Here is a 12,849-nt window from a genome sequence, read left to right as displayed (position 1 = left end):
AAATTTAGTGAAACTAAGGAAACTAAATGATCAACCCCATTATTAATTCAATTAAATATGTTTGTATGTGTACAGATGCTCTAGATGTCATTGGTCATGCACAGAACGTAGAATCTTAAAGAGGACAGACAAGTCTATCTGTAGCAGGCTACTGCAGCAAGTCAGTACCTACCACAAGTTAAATCATTAGTGTTGAATCTATCTTAATTATTACTTTAACATTATTGTGAGACCTATATTTTGTCATTCTAGTCTTTACAAACATATATTGTAGTATTTTATATTTCAGTATCTGATATTTAAAAACATTAGTCATCTAGAAATGTTAGTGTTGTCTCCAAACTGTTTTCTGTCTGCTATGCTATTGATGGGTGTAAAAATCAAAACAAAACAACTCCATAGCTATATTTTAAAATAATATGAAGATAATTATTTTATTAATAAATAAAAAAGTTAATAAATCCTAACTTTAAGAGGCTGAAACTGCTATATAAAATTTCTAGACGCTTTTCATGCACAAATTAAGTAGAGCTGACAATATAAACGCAAGGATTGCTTTCTCCTTATTGAAGTAATTATAGTTTACTTCATTTTGCCCCTTCTTTAGTCTACTCATTATGAATCCAATGCTAACTACTGATTTTTGCTTTTTAAATCAACACATTCTGGAACTATGAAAATTTACAGCTGAGAATAATTACACAGATTTATCAATAAAACAGTTACTGAAATGCAATACAGCAGAGTTTGGCCTCACAGAAAAGGACTATGCAAAAGGAGCCCCCTTGAATTCTGCTGCAGCAAAGCCCTCAGGTATATATTTTATCATAATTCTGTTCTCAGCTCCCACTAACTTCAAGGAGATGAACATACACTTGACTGCTTTACTGAACAATTATAGGACTCAAGTTCTTGAAACAAACCATATGTTTGCAGGCCATATGCAACATGAGTTAGGGTTTACCTTAGGATGTCTCACTGCAAATTATGGGAGTTCAGAAGAAACTCAGTGAGCTGTGCAGCTGATGGTGAGGCAGAAAGTGGTAACTTGGCCAAGTTTTTCCGTGTAAATTGTTCCAACTCATGAGTCCAAGCAATTAAAATACCCGTGTGCTTCTTTGCTTGGACTGAAATTCCCCAGGTAGCTGCAACTGTTCCTACACATGCTGCACAAACTGCCAGTGTCTAAACAGGTTGATAGCAGTCTTGCTTGAGCCTCATTGAATCCAGGAGCTAGGGAAAACAGTGCTGAAGTCTTCCAAAGTCTCCATCAGAAGTCCTTCAAAGGCTTCCAATTATAGTTCACACAATTTCGAAGGGTTTCTTTTTGAGGCTAAAATGCTGTTCACACTGATGCAAAAGGTTTTTTTATCTGCTTCTTTAAAGGAATTAGTGGCAAAACCTGAGTCTTGAAAGTCTTCTCTGTAATTTCATGCCATCTTTCAGACTTCTTGAGGATGAGCCTTTGGCATCTGATGAGAGAGGTTCAGCTGTTTCAGAGGAACACCTGCTCATGAGGAAAACCATAGGTAACTGGAAGCATGTGCAGCATCTTGGGAGCAAGTGGCAGCTCAGGATGGTTCCAGGCCTTTTTTCTTTTTTTTTGAGATAGGTGGTATTACAAGAATAGTGTTGTATCAGCTCTGAAAATGTAAATGTGGGTAGCAGTATTTCCTTATCTTTCATAGATATTAGATGGTTCTTTGACACTGCAGAAAAAAAATAATAGTCTATAAAAATAGACTGTCAGTTTCTAGTCTCATCAAGTGAGTTTTACAGCAATATAGCAAATCAGAAGAAAAGAAGACAAGGCCATTGATACTAACATCTATTGGAAAATTTGTATCTTTGTTATTTACTGATGCTTAGAATAATAAGATTAATAAAGAGAATTTGGACTTCAATATCCAGTCGTATTCACATAGGCAAAATACAACTTGTGGGCAGTTTTATTGTCTTTTCACTACATTGTTTGGCACAAATTTTCTGTGTTTTAAGAACTGGAGACATTAAGTTCTACTATCACATTAAAATTTCTTATAAAAAGCCTAATCAAATTAAGTATATAAATGAATAATCAAGATAAGGACAATAACTGCATTTGTCATAACTGTTCTACAAAGTTTGCATGTATATGCCACTGTAACTCTATGTTTCCTTCCTTCTTTCTTCATCTAACAAGCCATCCTCCAAAACTTCCCTGTTGCCATGTTATCTCATGCTGATTTCTGATACGGCTAGCAAAACTTCAAAGCCTACTTATAGCTATATAGCCACTTGTACTTCCTTGAAATTTTTCTGTATTACCAAAGAAAAATTTTAATTTATTTTTTGTTTTTTGACCTATTCATAGAATTGAATTGATCAGATATGCTTATGCTAAGACTTAGATCAATTTTTAAACTGATGGCCTGTTAAAAAATATATATAAGGCCAGCTAGTAAGGTATAATCAAAATATTTTCAAACATTCTCTGAAGAGAAGTTACACTATCTTGTATATCATATTTCCAAAAACAGTGAATATCCTAGAGCTATGAGAAAAATTTAACTGTTTAGTCCAAGAAATTCCTGTCAAGCTATCTTTCTCATTTGTAATGGCCGTTGTTAATCTTTCATGTGATTAATCTTTCCCACACAACGTGTGCTTTCAATTTTTATTCCTCACTAGATATAATTACATTATCCTGAGGAAACAGTAAGTTTTCAAATTAAAAGCGTGCACAGAATAAAACCATAGCCCACATCAAATATTCTCCTAGAGTTCAGAAACCCTAAGAAAGCTAATAAAACTCAATTGTTCCTTGTTCTTGGTCAGCCATGGATAGCTCCTGTAATCTACTCAGTCTGCTGGTTATTTTGCTCATTATAGCCTACTTTTCATGTCCTTGGTCCCTAGTTCATACAGCTGTATTTGCATTTTGGCACAGCTTCACAGAGGAACTTAGGAGCTGTGGTTAAGCATTCCTGTGGGGTTTTTTTGCTCTTGGAAGCACATTATTTATCTTTCAGCTACCCTGAATAGCCTGAGGTAAAAGACACCTCAAAACAGGATGAAAACTAGTCACACTGCTGAGGGAGTCAGCAGCGAGCTCTGCAGATGGGCTGACACCATCCTGGCTGAAGGCGTTCTTAAGTCTTTGTGCAGTCACCCTGGCACACCCATCCAGCCTAGTAAGGTGTGATTTGTGAAAATCAGGAGATTCTACGTTGTGACAGGTAAACAAACAAGCCTGTGGATTTTCAAGTAGGTTTCATGTGTTCTTATTACAAAAATTATCATAACCACTGCATGCGTGTCCTCTAGTAGGTAAATTATGAATATACCATCTAACTATGCCTTCTCTCCTTCTCCTAGCAAAATAAATGGATAAGCATCTCTTCTATGAACTTCAGAAATGTAGAGGTCAAGGGTTTCCTTATTCTTCCAATTTCCTGGTAAAGTTCTAAGCTCACTATATCTGTAGCTAATCTGTGATATGACAGTGATGGCATTCCCTCTCCTTTGGAAGCAGTCGTCTAGTACTGAAATCTGATCTTGTTCCAGATTTCAAAGTCTGCAGTGTTGCAGTACTGAAAACTGTGATGACTCTTGGATATGTACAGGAACATAAAGGAAACTGGTGGCACAAGAGGAGAACCTTAGTTCAACTGCAAAATAGAAACTTGCATCTCCCCTGCCTATCATAATGCCCAGAGTGGAAATTTGTAGAGTGTAGGGAATGATTGACGGGAAAGTTGTGCCAACTGGAATGTTTACCCTATGTCAGTGGATGCTTTCTGGATTTCTAATGCAGTTATAAGCCCTTAATAATTTCTAGAAATGTCCACACATAATTTTATTCTTGTTATATAATTAAAACCAGCTGCACACTTAATATTTTCATTTAGATGGCAGTGTAATCTTGAGCCAAATGCATCATCGGTGTAGATTCACTTACTTCATTTAATTACACCAAGCCTGAAGCTGGCCTTTTATAATTGTTTCCTGATAAGAGTTTTAGAAGACTAAGCTATGAAGCAGTATTTATAAAGATCACTGCAAATGAAGATTCAAAATTATGGTATTGACTTAAAAGCTAGAGGCCTCTGGTTAAGTAATCAAATCTCTTTGTTCCAAGCATAATTGTTTGAGTCTGACTCACTTTGTTCTATTTAAAGGCTAACTGAAGAATTGCAATATTGAGGTTACTTCAATAAGCTGGTATCACACTTTCCATTTAGCAAACAGAGAATGATATTACACTACATTTGTAATTTGTAGTGCTAGAAAAGTATTTTGTTAGATATTAAAAGTTATCTTTAATTTCACAACTCCAATCCTCACACAGATTTTTCTTTTCATAAAAATATGTCTTTGTATTATTTCACTCCTTCTCTGCATCTGTGAAGATAGATAGAAGAGCCATCAATGTTCCCCCAGATGCTATGAAGGACCAAGTGCAAGCAATGAAGAGCCTTAAAAGCTCCTATATGTTTTGGGGACCAATACTAGCATACAATTAGTTAAGCTTAAATCATAGCAAAAAGGATGAAAGAAATAAGTCAGGCTATCCAAAAAACAAGAAAACCATCAGGATATGCACTTACCCCACCTGTTTCCTTGCACAGTTGACTCTATTAATAAAAAATTTAAAAATAGCACAAGAGCAGAGTGTTAAATACAGTCTTTTGAAATCTCCGTCCTTTAAATCAGAACCCTAAGACCTGGACATCATCCTTGTCTTCAATCCAGAACAGCCTCTTTTCCATAAAGGAATCAATGTTGTGCGAGACTTATCCTTTCAAACGTCTATCCGATGCCAGTGAACTTGGCTTATTGGATATGACTGCAGGGTATCTTCTGGGTAATAGGCCAACCATAAACTGTAGTATCTACAGTAGCATCATATTTCTCTAATGCCAAAGAAAAGGAAAATAGAAGAAGGAATAAAAAAATTAAGTACATGCACCTAGTGTGAGAAAGTACTCTCTCTATCAATCCAGAATAAAGGCACCCAGAACACAGCAGATATCTTCTTAGGAATTTGAAGAGCTTTGTAGTACCACTTAGGGTTCACAATAAAAGTTTTTATAAAGTCATGTGTTCAGTTGATGAGACTAAGTAACTGTATTTTATTTACCTTCAAAAATTCTGCTGCCTGCCCCCAGGTTGTGGAGAGCTAGCAATCATCCTGGTTTTACAGAGTAAAAATATAACAACAAAACATTCGATACTATAAAATCTAGCACTAATGTGGAGTTCTACTGATTCAAACTATGCTACTCATCAACATTAACAGGATAATTCCACTGCAGTTTAAGAAGTAAGTAGTGCTTGAAACCTTCATCTTAGACTGCTTGTTATTTGAAACCTACATGCATTGTTTAAAATTTTAACTAGATAATTCTTTTTTTAGAATAATTCCTCGTAACATAAAGATACTGTGATCTGCTGCAAAGCATCTTCAAAAACCTTCAGGAAGTACTTTGCAAGATTAACAAATGATGCATAAAAAATTTTGGAGAGAGAATTATTCCCTCCTGTTATAACTCACCTCAGAACTCTGGAAGACACTCTCATCCCTTTCTAAAGGTCTGTAGTTTTGCTGTTGCTGTACATTCACATTAAGTCCTGACTTACCCCCTGCTGCTAAACCTTATGAGAAGCTAAGGACATTTCATTTTAGGCTCTGACATCAAAAATATGTGCTTGCCTTGCTTACTAGTATAAATTAGAAGGTTTTGGGCTAAACAGAATTTGGAATGTTGAATTTTAACTCTTCCATATAAAGAAATTAGCAACACAGAAGGCTAATAGTGGTGTATTCAAATCACCACAGTAACACAGCTGCTTCAACCTCAGCTTAGGCAGCCAAATGATCAAAAATGGACACAAAAGCAAACCAAATACACTATTAGAAAAGGAATAAAACAAAACATTGAGCCACAGTACAAAATTTGTTCTATAAGAGCATCTTGTGAAATGCAAGTCTGGTTTCCAGCTCAGAAAGATTCACAGGAGACAATGACCCTTATCAAAGGTATCTAATGGCATTAATATGAGGAATAGCCAAGCTTATCAGAGGTATTCATCTTGGAAAGCAAAAAACCCTTACCTCTTTGTCTCTGTCCTCCTACATTTATTTCTAGAAAACACCGTTTTGTCACTGCCTGTGATGTGCACTGAACTGCCTGGGTATTTTTCTTTTTTTATATACTTTGCTCATTCCTACAGCACAGCTGATATAACCCCATTTTGTGCTTCTCCTGTCTCCCCAAGTACCGACTGCTTCTCAAGTGTGTTCTGACTCTTGCATTCTGTAACTTGCAGCTACTTTGATGCAGCAGCTGAGGCTTAAGTGAGCAAGTTTAAAGACAGGTCTTACCACACAGCTGAATCACACTGCAGATGATTGGCAGAGTGGAAATTAAGCCATTTTAGTGCTGAAAATTCCCAGCTTAGTTTGAAGAATAAACATATCTGGCAATAATTTTCTTGTCAAGATTTCCTGAGTGTTATGTCATAGTGTAACAAAGGCAACCCATTGAAGCGCTGCTGACCATTTCTGCATTCAGTGGTTTCTGAGACTGGAGTCTTTGCCGCAATGCTTCTTAGTAGTTGGCCCTCTTTGATGTCCTGAAAACATACCACAAAGCAGTTATTGTGGTTTAACCCTTGTCAGCCACTAAGCCCCAGTGGGCTTGTTCACTGCTCCCCAGTGGGATGGGGGAGACAATCAGAAGGGTAAAAGTGAGAAAACTCTTTCGTTGAGGTAAAGACAGTTTAACATATGAAACAAAAAACATGTGCACAAACAAAGCAAAAAAAGGAATTCATTCATCACTTTCCATGGACATGTGAGTATTTGGCCATCCCCAGGAATCCAAGGCATAGCCCCATACTAGCTACTGAGAAGAAAATTAATTCTATCCCAGACAAAACCATCACAGCAGTAATAGTGGTCACTCCAGGAGTCATGTGAAGATTGCCCATTTAGACACAATTCGCTCACCACATTTATCTCATGTGCCCAGTATCAGCAAGTGGCACCAGTGCCCAGTGTCATCCATTGAGATTTAAAGGTAAACAAGGCCACAGCATTCTCAAACTGTGTTTAGAATTTTTCCTGTGCAAATGATGACAAAAGCTCAATTAAATAAAAAGAAATAAAAATAAAAAAGTCTTTTCATCTTAGACTTTGGAGACTTGTCTCTGCAAATAAACTGCAAGCAAAGACTACAAAACAGGCTTAGCTGTGACATCAGAATTCCCAACACTTTTTCCTGATACCCACCCCCTGTCATACAGATTGCAACAGTTTCAGGAATACTGTAGAAAGAATTAAATTGCTTGGGCGGGCTTTGCCTTCTAAAAGTAGAATTAAAAGAGTTTCACTGGTTAGGCACTCAAAAAGTACTTTGAAATTGCAAACACTCATCAGCTTTCAGCATAAGAAAAGCTTTAAAGGTACAGTTGTCATTTTAATGCTATCTCAAACATCCTTTTCTTGTTCCAGAGGGCACCAGTGGAGGAGGGAGCATTTGCTTTTTTTCATTAGTAGATCATACATCTGTGGCAGTTGGAGCGTGGGCCAGCCGTGCTTCCCAGCTGTATAATTGCAGACGCCCTGAGGAACATTTACCTACTTTCCAGATGCATGTTCTTTTTTTTTCAGAACAAAACATTTGACCATTCTATCATTAGTCCCCTTTATGCTTTATAACTAAATAAGCCAAACTGAACAGTTGGTGATTTTACAAAAAAAAAAAAAAAAAAAAAAAAAAAAAGAGTAATGAGGTCAAGGAAGTCAGCAGGAAAAGTATAACAATATCAAAATGCAACACAAACCTTCAGGCCAACTATCTAAGGCCTGATCTTGACAATGCTGTGTTCAGTGGCTCTTCCTTCTGGGTAGACAAACACTCGCAGCTGGGTTGCCCTTGTTCAAAGTCATTAAGGATCAAGCTACTATTTTCAGAAAATGTCCTGAATCTAGAAGGTCACTGATCTCAGCATTTCAAGTAATATGGACTTCTCTATGGAATAAAAAGATTTTTGATGTAAAATCTGTCCTACAAATCTCAGTCAGGACCAAGATTATGGCTGTATATTGATGAAAAATCAACATATAGTATCTACACCAGTTTGAGAGAGGTTTCTCTATGGAGGTTTCCCAAAGATACACACACAGAGGGTGTGGGAAACCTGAAAAAGATGGTCATTCATGTACTTGTATTGCAGGAGTGCCAGCTATATGCTTGTAGTATTCACCAGCCACTATCATAAACCAACACGACATGAGGACAACTGGATGGGGGGAGCAAACTGCTTTGGGACTCTGAGGTAGAAGCCCACCCACCCTCAAACCTCACAGACAGATTATGAGGTTTATGGCACAGAATCCTGTTTCCTATTTCCCCATTGACAAACCAGCCCTCTGTCTCCCTGTCTGTCATTACACGTACCATCCCCAGCTGGTCAGGCAGCTGTCTGGCATGCCATACTCCAGAGAGTGAGGGAGAAGATGGGATGCAATGCTAGTGCTGTGGGATACTTCAGCTAGTAGGGCACAGTTCCTTGTTACAGCCTCGCACTTTGGCCTCTGCCCTGCATGTGTTATCTTCAGTCACACACTCTGATATGCCATCACTTTAGGCAGATACTTCAAGGATCTGCAAATACTGTTAGCAATATTCTTCTTCAGAGACTATTCCATATTTTCTTCCATTGCTCTTCGGCACTCCTAGTGCAACTTGACAAGTTGCAGACAGCAGCCGTGAACATTAGATAGTTCATGCATATGCACAGGGAAATGATACTGGAGAATTGGTAAAAAATGAGTTGTTTTAGCACTTAATTCAATGCAGCATTTGAGCTGCTCTGGAGACCTGACCATTGGAGGGTGACATAATCACAAACAAGGACCTGTAGAACATGAGCTTTCTGTGTAAGTCATCTGAGCAGAAGGATGCAGTCCAGGGTTACAACAAGCAATCACACACGTCTCTCTGCACACGGCCAGACAACTACTCCACTGAGATTTTCACCTTTTTCTATATATGTGTAATTGTTCCTTTTGGATGGGGAAGTGGAAAAGTACTGATATCTTGCTATATAGCATAGTCAAATGTATATATTTTGCAGTCTGACAGTACAACCACAGAACTGCATAAAGTTTATGCAGGCTTTTTTTTTAGCTTATTTCTTTCTTTCTCAGATGGGAAGATGATGCATAGTAAAAATAAATGAACCAAACACTTGTTTGAATAATCAAACATGTGAAAGTAAAACTAACCTTAAGCACATTTCAAAAAAATGTGAAAAGATTCCTTCAAGGGACAGAAGTCCCAATCCTGCACCTAATCTAAGTTGCACAGTGAGGCCATATAAACTATGTCTTTATGATATTATAATTATTTGACATAAAGATTATCATAGAATTATAGAATAATTTGTGTTGGAAGGGAGCTTGAAAGGTCATAGAGTTCAAACTCCCAGGAGTGAGCAGGGACATCTTCAACTCCATCAGGTTGCTCAGAGCCCCATCTGACCTGACCTTGAATGTTTCCAGGGATGGGGCATCCACCACCTCTCTGGGCAACCTGTTCAGTGTTTAAATCTGCTCTCTTTAGTTTAAAGCCCTTAGCCCCCATTGCAACAGGCCCTGCTAAAAAGCTTGTCCCCATCTTTCTTATAGGACCCAAAAAAGTACTGAAAGGCTGCAATAAGATCACCCCAGAGTCTTCTCTTCTACAGGCTGAACAACCCCAACTCTTTCAGCCTTTCCTCATAAGACACATGTTCCATTCCTCTGATAATTTTTGTAGCCCTCTCCTAGACCCATTGTAACAGGTCCATGTCCCTCCTGTGCTGGGACCCCAGAGCTGGATGCAGCACTGCAGGTGGGGCCTCACCAGAGCAGAGCAGAGGGGCAGAATCCCCTCCCTCGCCCTGCTGGCCACGGTGCTCTGGATGCAGCCCAGGGCATGTTTGGCCTTTGGGCCGTGAGTGCCCATGGCTGGGTCATGTCGTGGCTCTGATCACCAGGACCCCCAGGTCCTTCTCAGAAGGGCTGCTCTCAACCCTTCATTCACCAGCCTATATTGGTACTGGGGGTTGTTGAACCTCATGAGGTTTCCATGGGCCCTCTTCCCAAGCTTGTTCAGGTCCCTCTGGATGGCATCCAGTCCTTCAGGTGTGCCAATACTGACATTTTTTGAAAAAGTTTTATGCTGGACAACAATAGAGAGGACTAAATGCCTGAATTGAGCAGCAATAAGCAGTAAAATTTTTAGGTAAGAGGCTCTAACGTCTCCATGATGAGAAACTGTGACATTCAACAAGAGATTGCTCTCCAGAGAAGATCCATATGCTATCAGCAACTCTTTAGATTGCATATATACTTCATAGTGGATGCTCAGAGAGCTTTGTGGAATGAGAACCAATAAATGGAATCAGTTGTTTGGATTTTTTAAAATTGCTGATATGTTGTTAAAGGTGATACACAGCCTTCAAAGCTTCTGACAATGGAGAAGAAACAATTACCATTATGCTGGCAATTGCTTTTTGATAAAATCTATGATGGTCTATATGAGTATCTGGAAAGCATATTAGGCTGATATCAAAGTAATTCTTGCAAGTATTAATGCTAAATATCATAGATACTGATGAATATCAAGGCCTTATTTTTCACTCTGCTTTTATATGTGCAGAGGAGTAGAAAATCAATCAAAAATGTCAGTCAGATTTTATTCACTCTAATAATTAAATAAAGGCATTGTCCCAGCTCTCTGATACACTATTCATAAGTACACACTGCACTTCTGTTAAGAAAGATGATAAATCTGGTAGATCATTTACATTTGACTGGTATTTCCCAAGGAATAAAGCTCTTGGCAGAGAACAGAAATCAAAATTTAGAACCTACATGAAAAAGTAGCAGTAGAAGAATAAACACAATTTTTTAAAACTACTGGTTGCAAGTACCATGGTAAGACTGCACCGTAGTCCTTTTTTAATGAAGAAAATGTAAAAGTCAGTGACAAGGAATAAACTGAAACTGTTTTGACCTAACTTCAAAGTTTTGCACTTGAGGACATATGGCTCATTGCCCTAAGCCTGACATGAATCTCAATGGGAGTTCTAGGAGTGATTTTACATCATCATGCGGCCGCATTCCTGCAACAAGCCCACACAGCTAGACAGCCTTAGATGTGTCACTGGCACTCTTCATGGTCATCCACCGGTATAGAAATTGCAGAACCAGGACCTCTACACTTAAAAACCTCTCATTAGATTGCACATATTGTTGGCAATATGTGTTCCCTGCTCAAAAATCATCTGAAAAGGTAACCCTATGAATGGGAGAATGTCATGCAGAGACTTTAATGTTACCTGAATACCTGATTTACTGAGTCATTTGCAGCTTCAGGATTCTGGGACTTCATCAGCACCATACATCAGAAATCAGACAGGAAAATCAGTGAGTCTTAGTCTTGCTGAAAACCAGTATCTGTCAAGTAAAAGAGATGGGATGGAGCTTATCTAATTTTTGAAGGGATTACACTCACATAAATCTTTGTATAATGACTCTTATCTACAGCAAACTGCATGACGTATTCCTAGAATATAAAATAAGGAGACTAATTCAAAAGATACATGGTAATTCTGCAGGTAAGAAATATAGATTATGATCTCCATCAAATAAAATGATTCAGGACAACATTTGCAAGATAACTTGAGTGAGCAATTTTTAACAAGATGCACTTCCTAATGACTGTTTATTAAAATAAATATAATATATTTAGGAAAAAAAGGGTCATATTTCTTAAATGTAACAGTAATTTCAAACATTATAAGTAGCCTAAAATCTATTTCATCATGTTGCAATTTTAAAATCACATTTCCCAAGTTTTGGGTTCACTTTGTCTCCAACGTGTCTAAACTCCAAAATATCAGAACAACCTAGTGCCCAGTACTGAAGCTGATGTATCACGTAGACCGATTTCAGTTGGTGAAATTTCAAGAAGTTGTCATGTCTATGCAACTGTGGCATCTTCCATAATTTCATCCAGATTTGAGCAAGTTTGGGACTAAAGTGTTTACACCAGCCTAGACTTTTGCTTTGAATTCATGGTCAGCTCCAAAATAGTCTCTTGAAATAGTTTCCTGAAATTGTTCACAGGCTTTGTACAGAACAGAATAACATTTCTAAAAGCCACTGAGGACCGTCCTTAGAATGAAAGAATATGGCAAGAAGATCCTGAAATAGTACAAATTGGAGCCACTAAATCAACAACTAGTGAAGTGCTGAGCTCATTTGCTTGGTACACAATCTACTAAGCCTTAATTCCCCATTCCCTAATAAGAGAGCCATCTTGGGTGTCTTCAAATAGTCAACCCCACTTTTTTCAGGATTTATAAAGGCATATCAAGCCTGCATCATTCTTCTTAGACTGTCAAAACTGGTCATATTTTCCTTTACTGTGAAAAATACAGTAGTTTTAGTGTTTTCATTTTAAACCTGGGCCCACAGCCATTGCCAAGCAGTGACTGAATTAGTACTTACAAGGGAGGTCACTTTCAAGGTCACTCAGTATAAAGTATCATGCTGTCAGTTTAGAGATGGTCTAAAAGGACCAGATTTCACAAATTTTACCTGGAAATGTAGAGTAGCTGATACAGCTCATCATCCCACTGACAAAAATGAAAATTTGACATTCTAGAAGTCCACTAACTCATTGCAATTCCAGCAATGCTATTATTGTTAATGTTAATAATGTTATTACTGCTGTTATTTAATATCAGAATTTGGTGCATAATCCTGATAAACCCATTTATGTGACACATCATAAGCTATAAAACAAC

General features: G+C 37.9%; 1 long non-coding RNA gene across 1 annotated transcript; it reads right to left on the bottom strand.

Annotated features, from left to right (window-relative positions):
• Positions 1–483: 483 nt before the first annotated feature.
• LOC138105681 (uncharacterized) lies at positions 484–5,884 on the bottom strand. The gene is made up of 3 exons (XR_011148612.1): positions 5,537–5,884; positions 4,590–4,895; positions 484–1,709 (listed from the first exon to the last, which is right to left on the bottom strand). It is a non-coding gene; the product is annotated as an uncharacterized lncRNA (long non-coding RNA).
• Positions 5,885–12,849: the final 6,965 nt, after the last annotated feature.

Source organism: Aphelocoma coerulescens, chromosome 2 (genome assembly GCF_041296385.1).
Source record: "Aphelocoma coerulescens isolate FSJ_1873_10779 chromosome 2, UR_Acoe_1.0, whole genome shotgun sequence".
In the NCBI taxonomy this organism is placed as follows: domain Eukaryota; kingdom Metazoa; phylum Chordata; class Aves; order Passeriformes; family Corvidae; genus Aphelocoma; species Aphelocoma coerulescens.
Note: the sequence above shows the minus strand (reverse complement) of the source record. Positions and strands in the feature narration are given on the sequence as shown.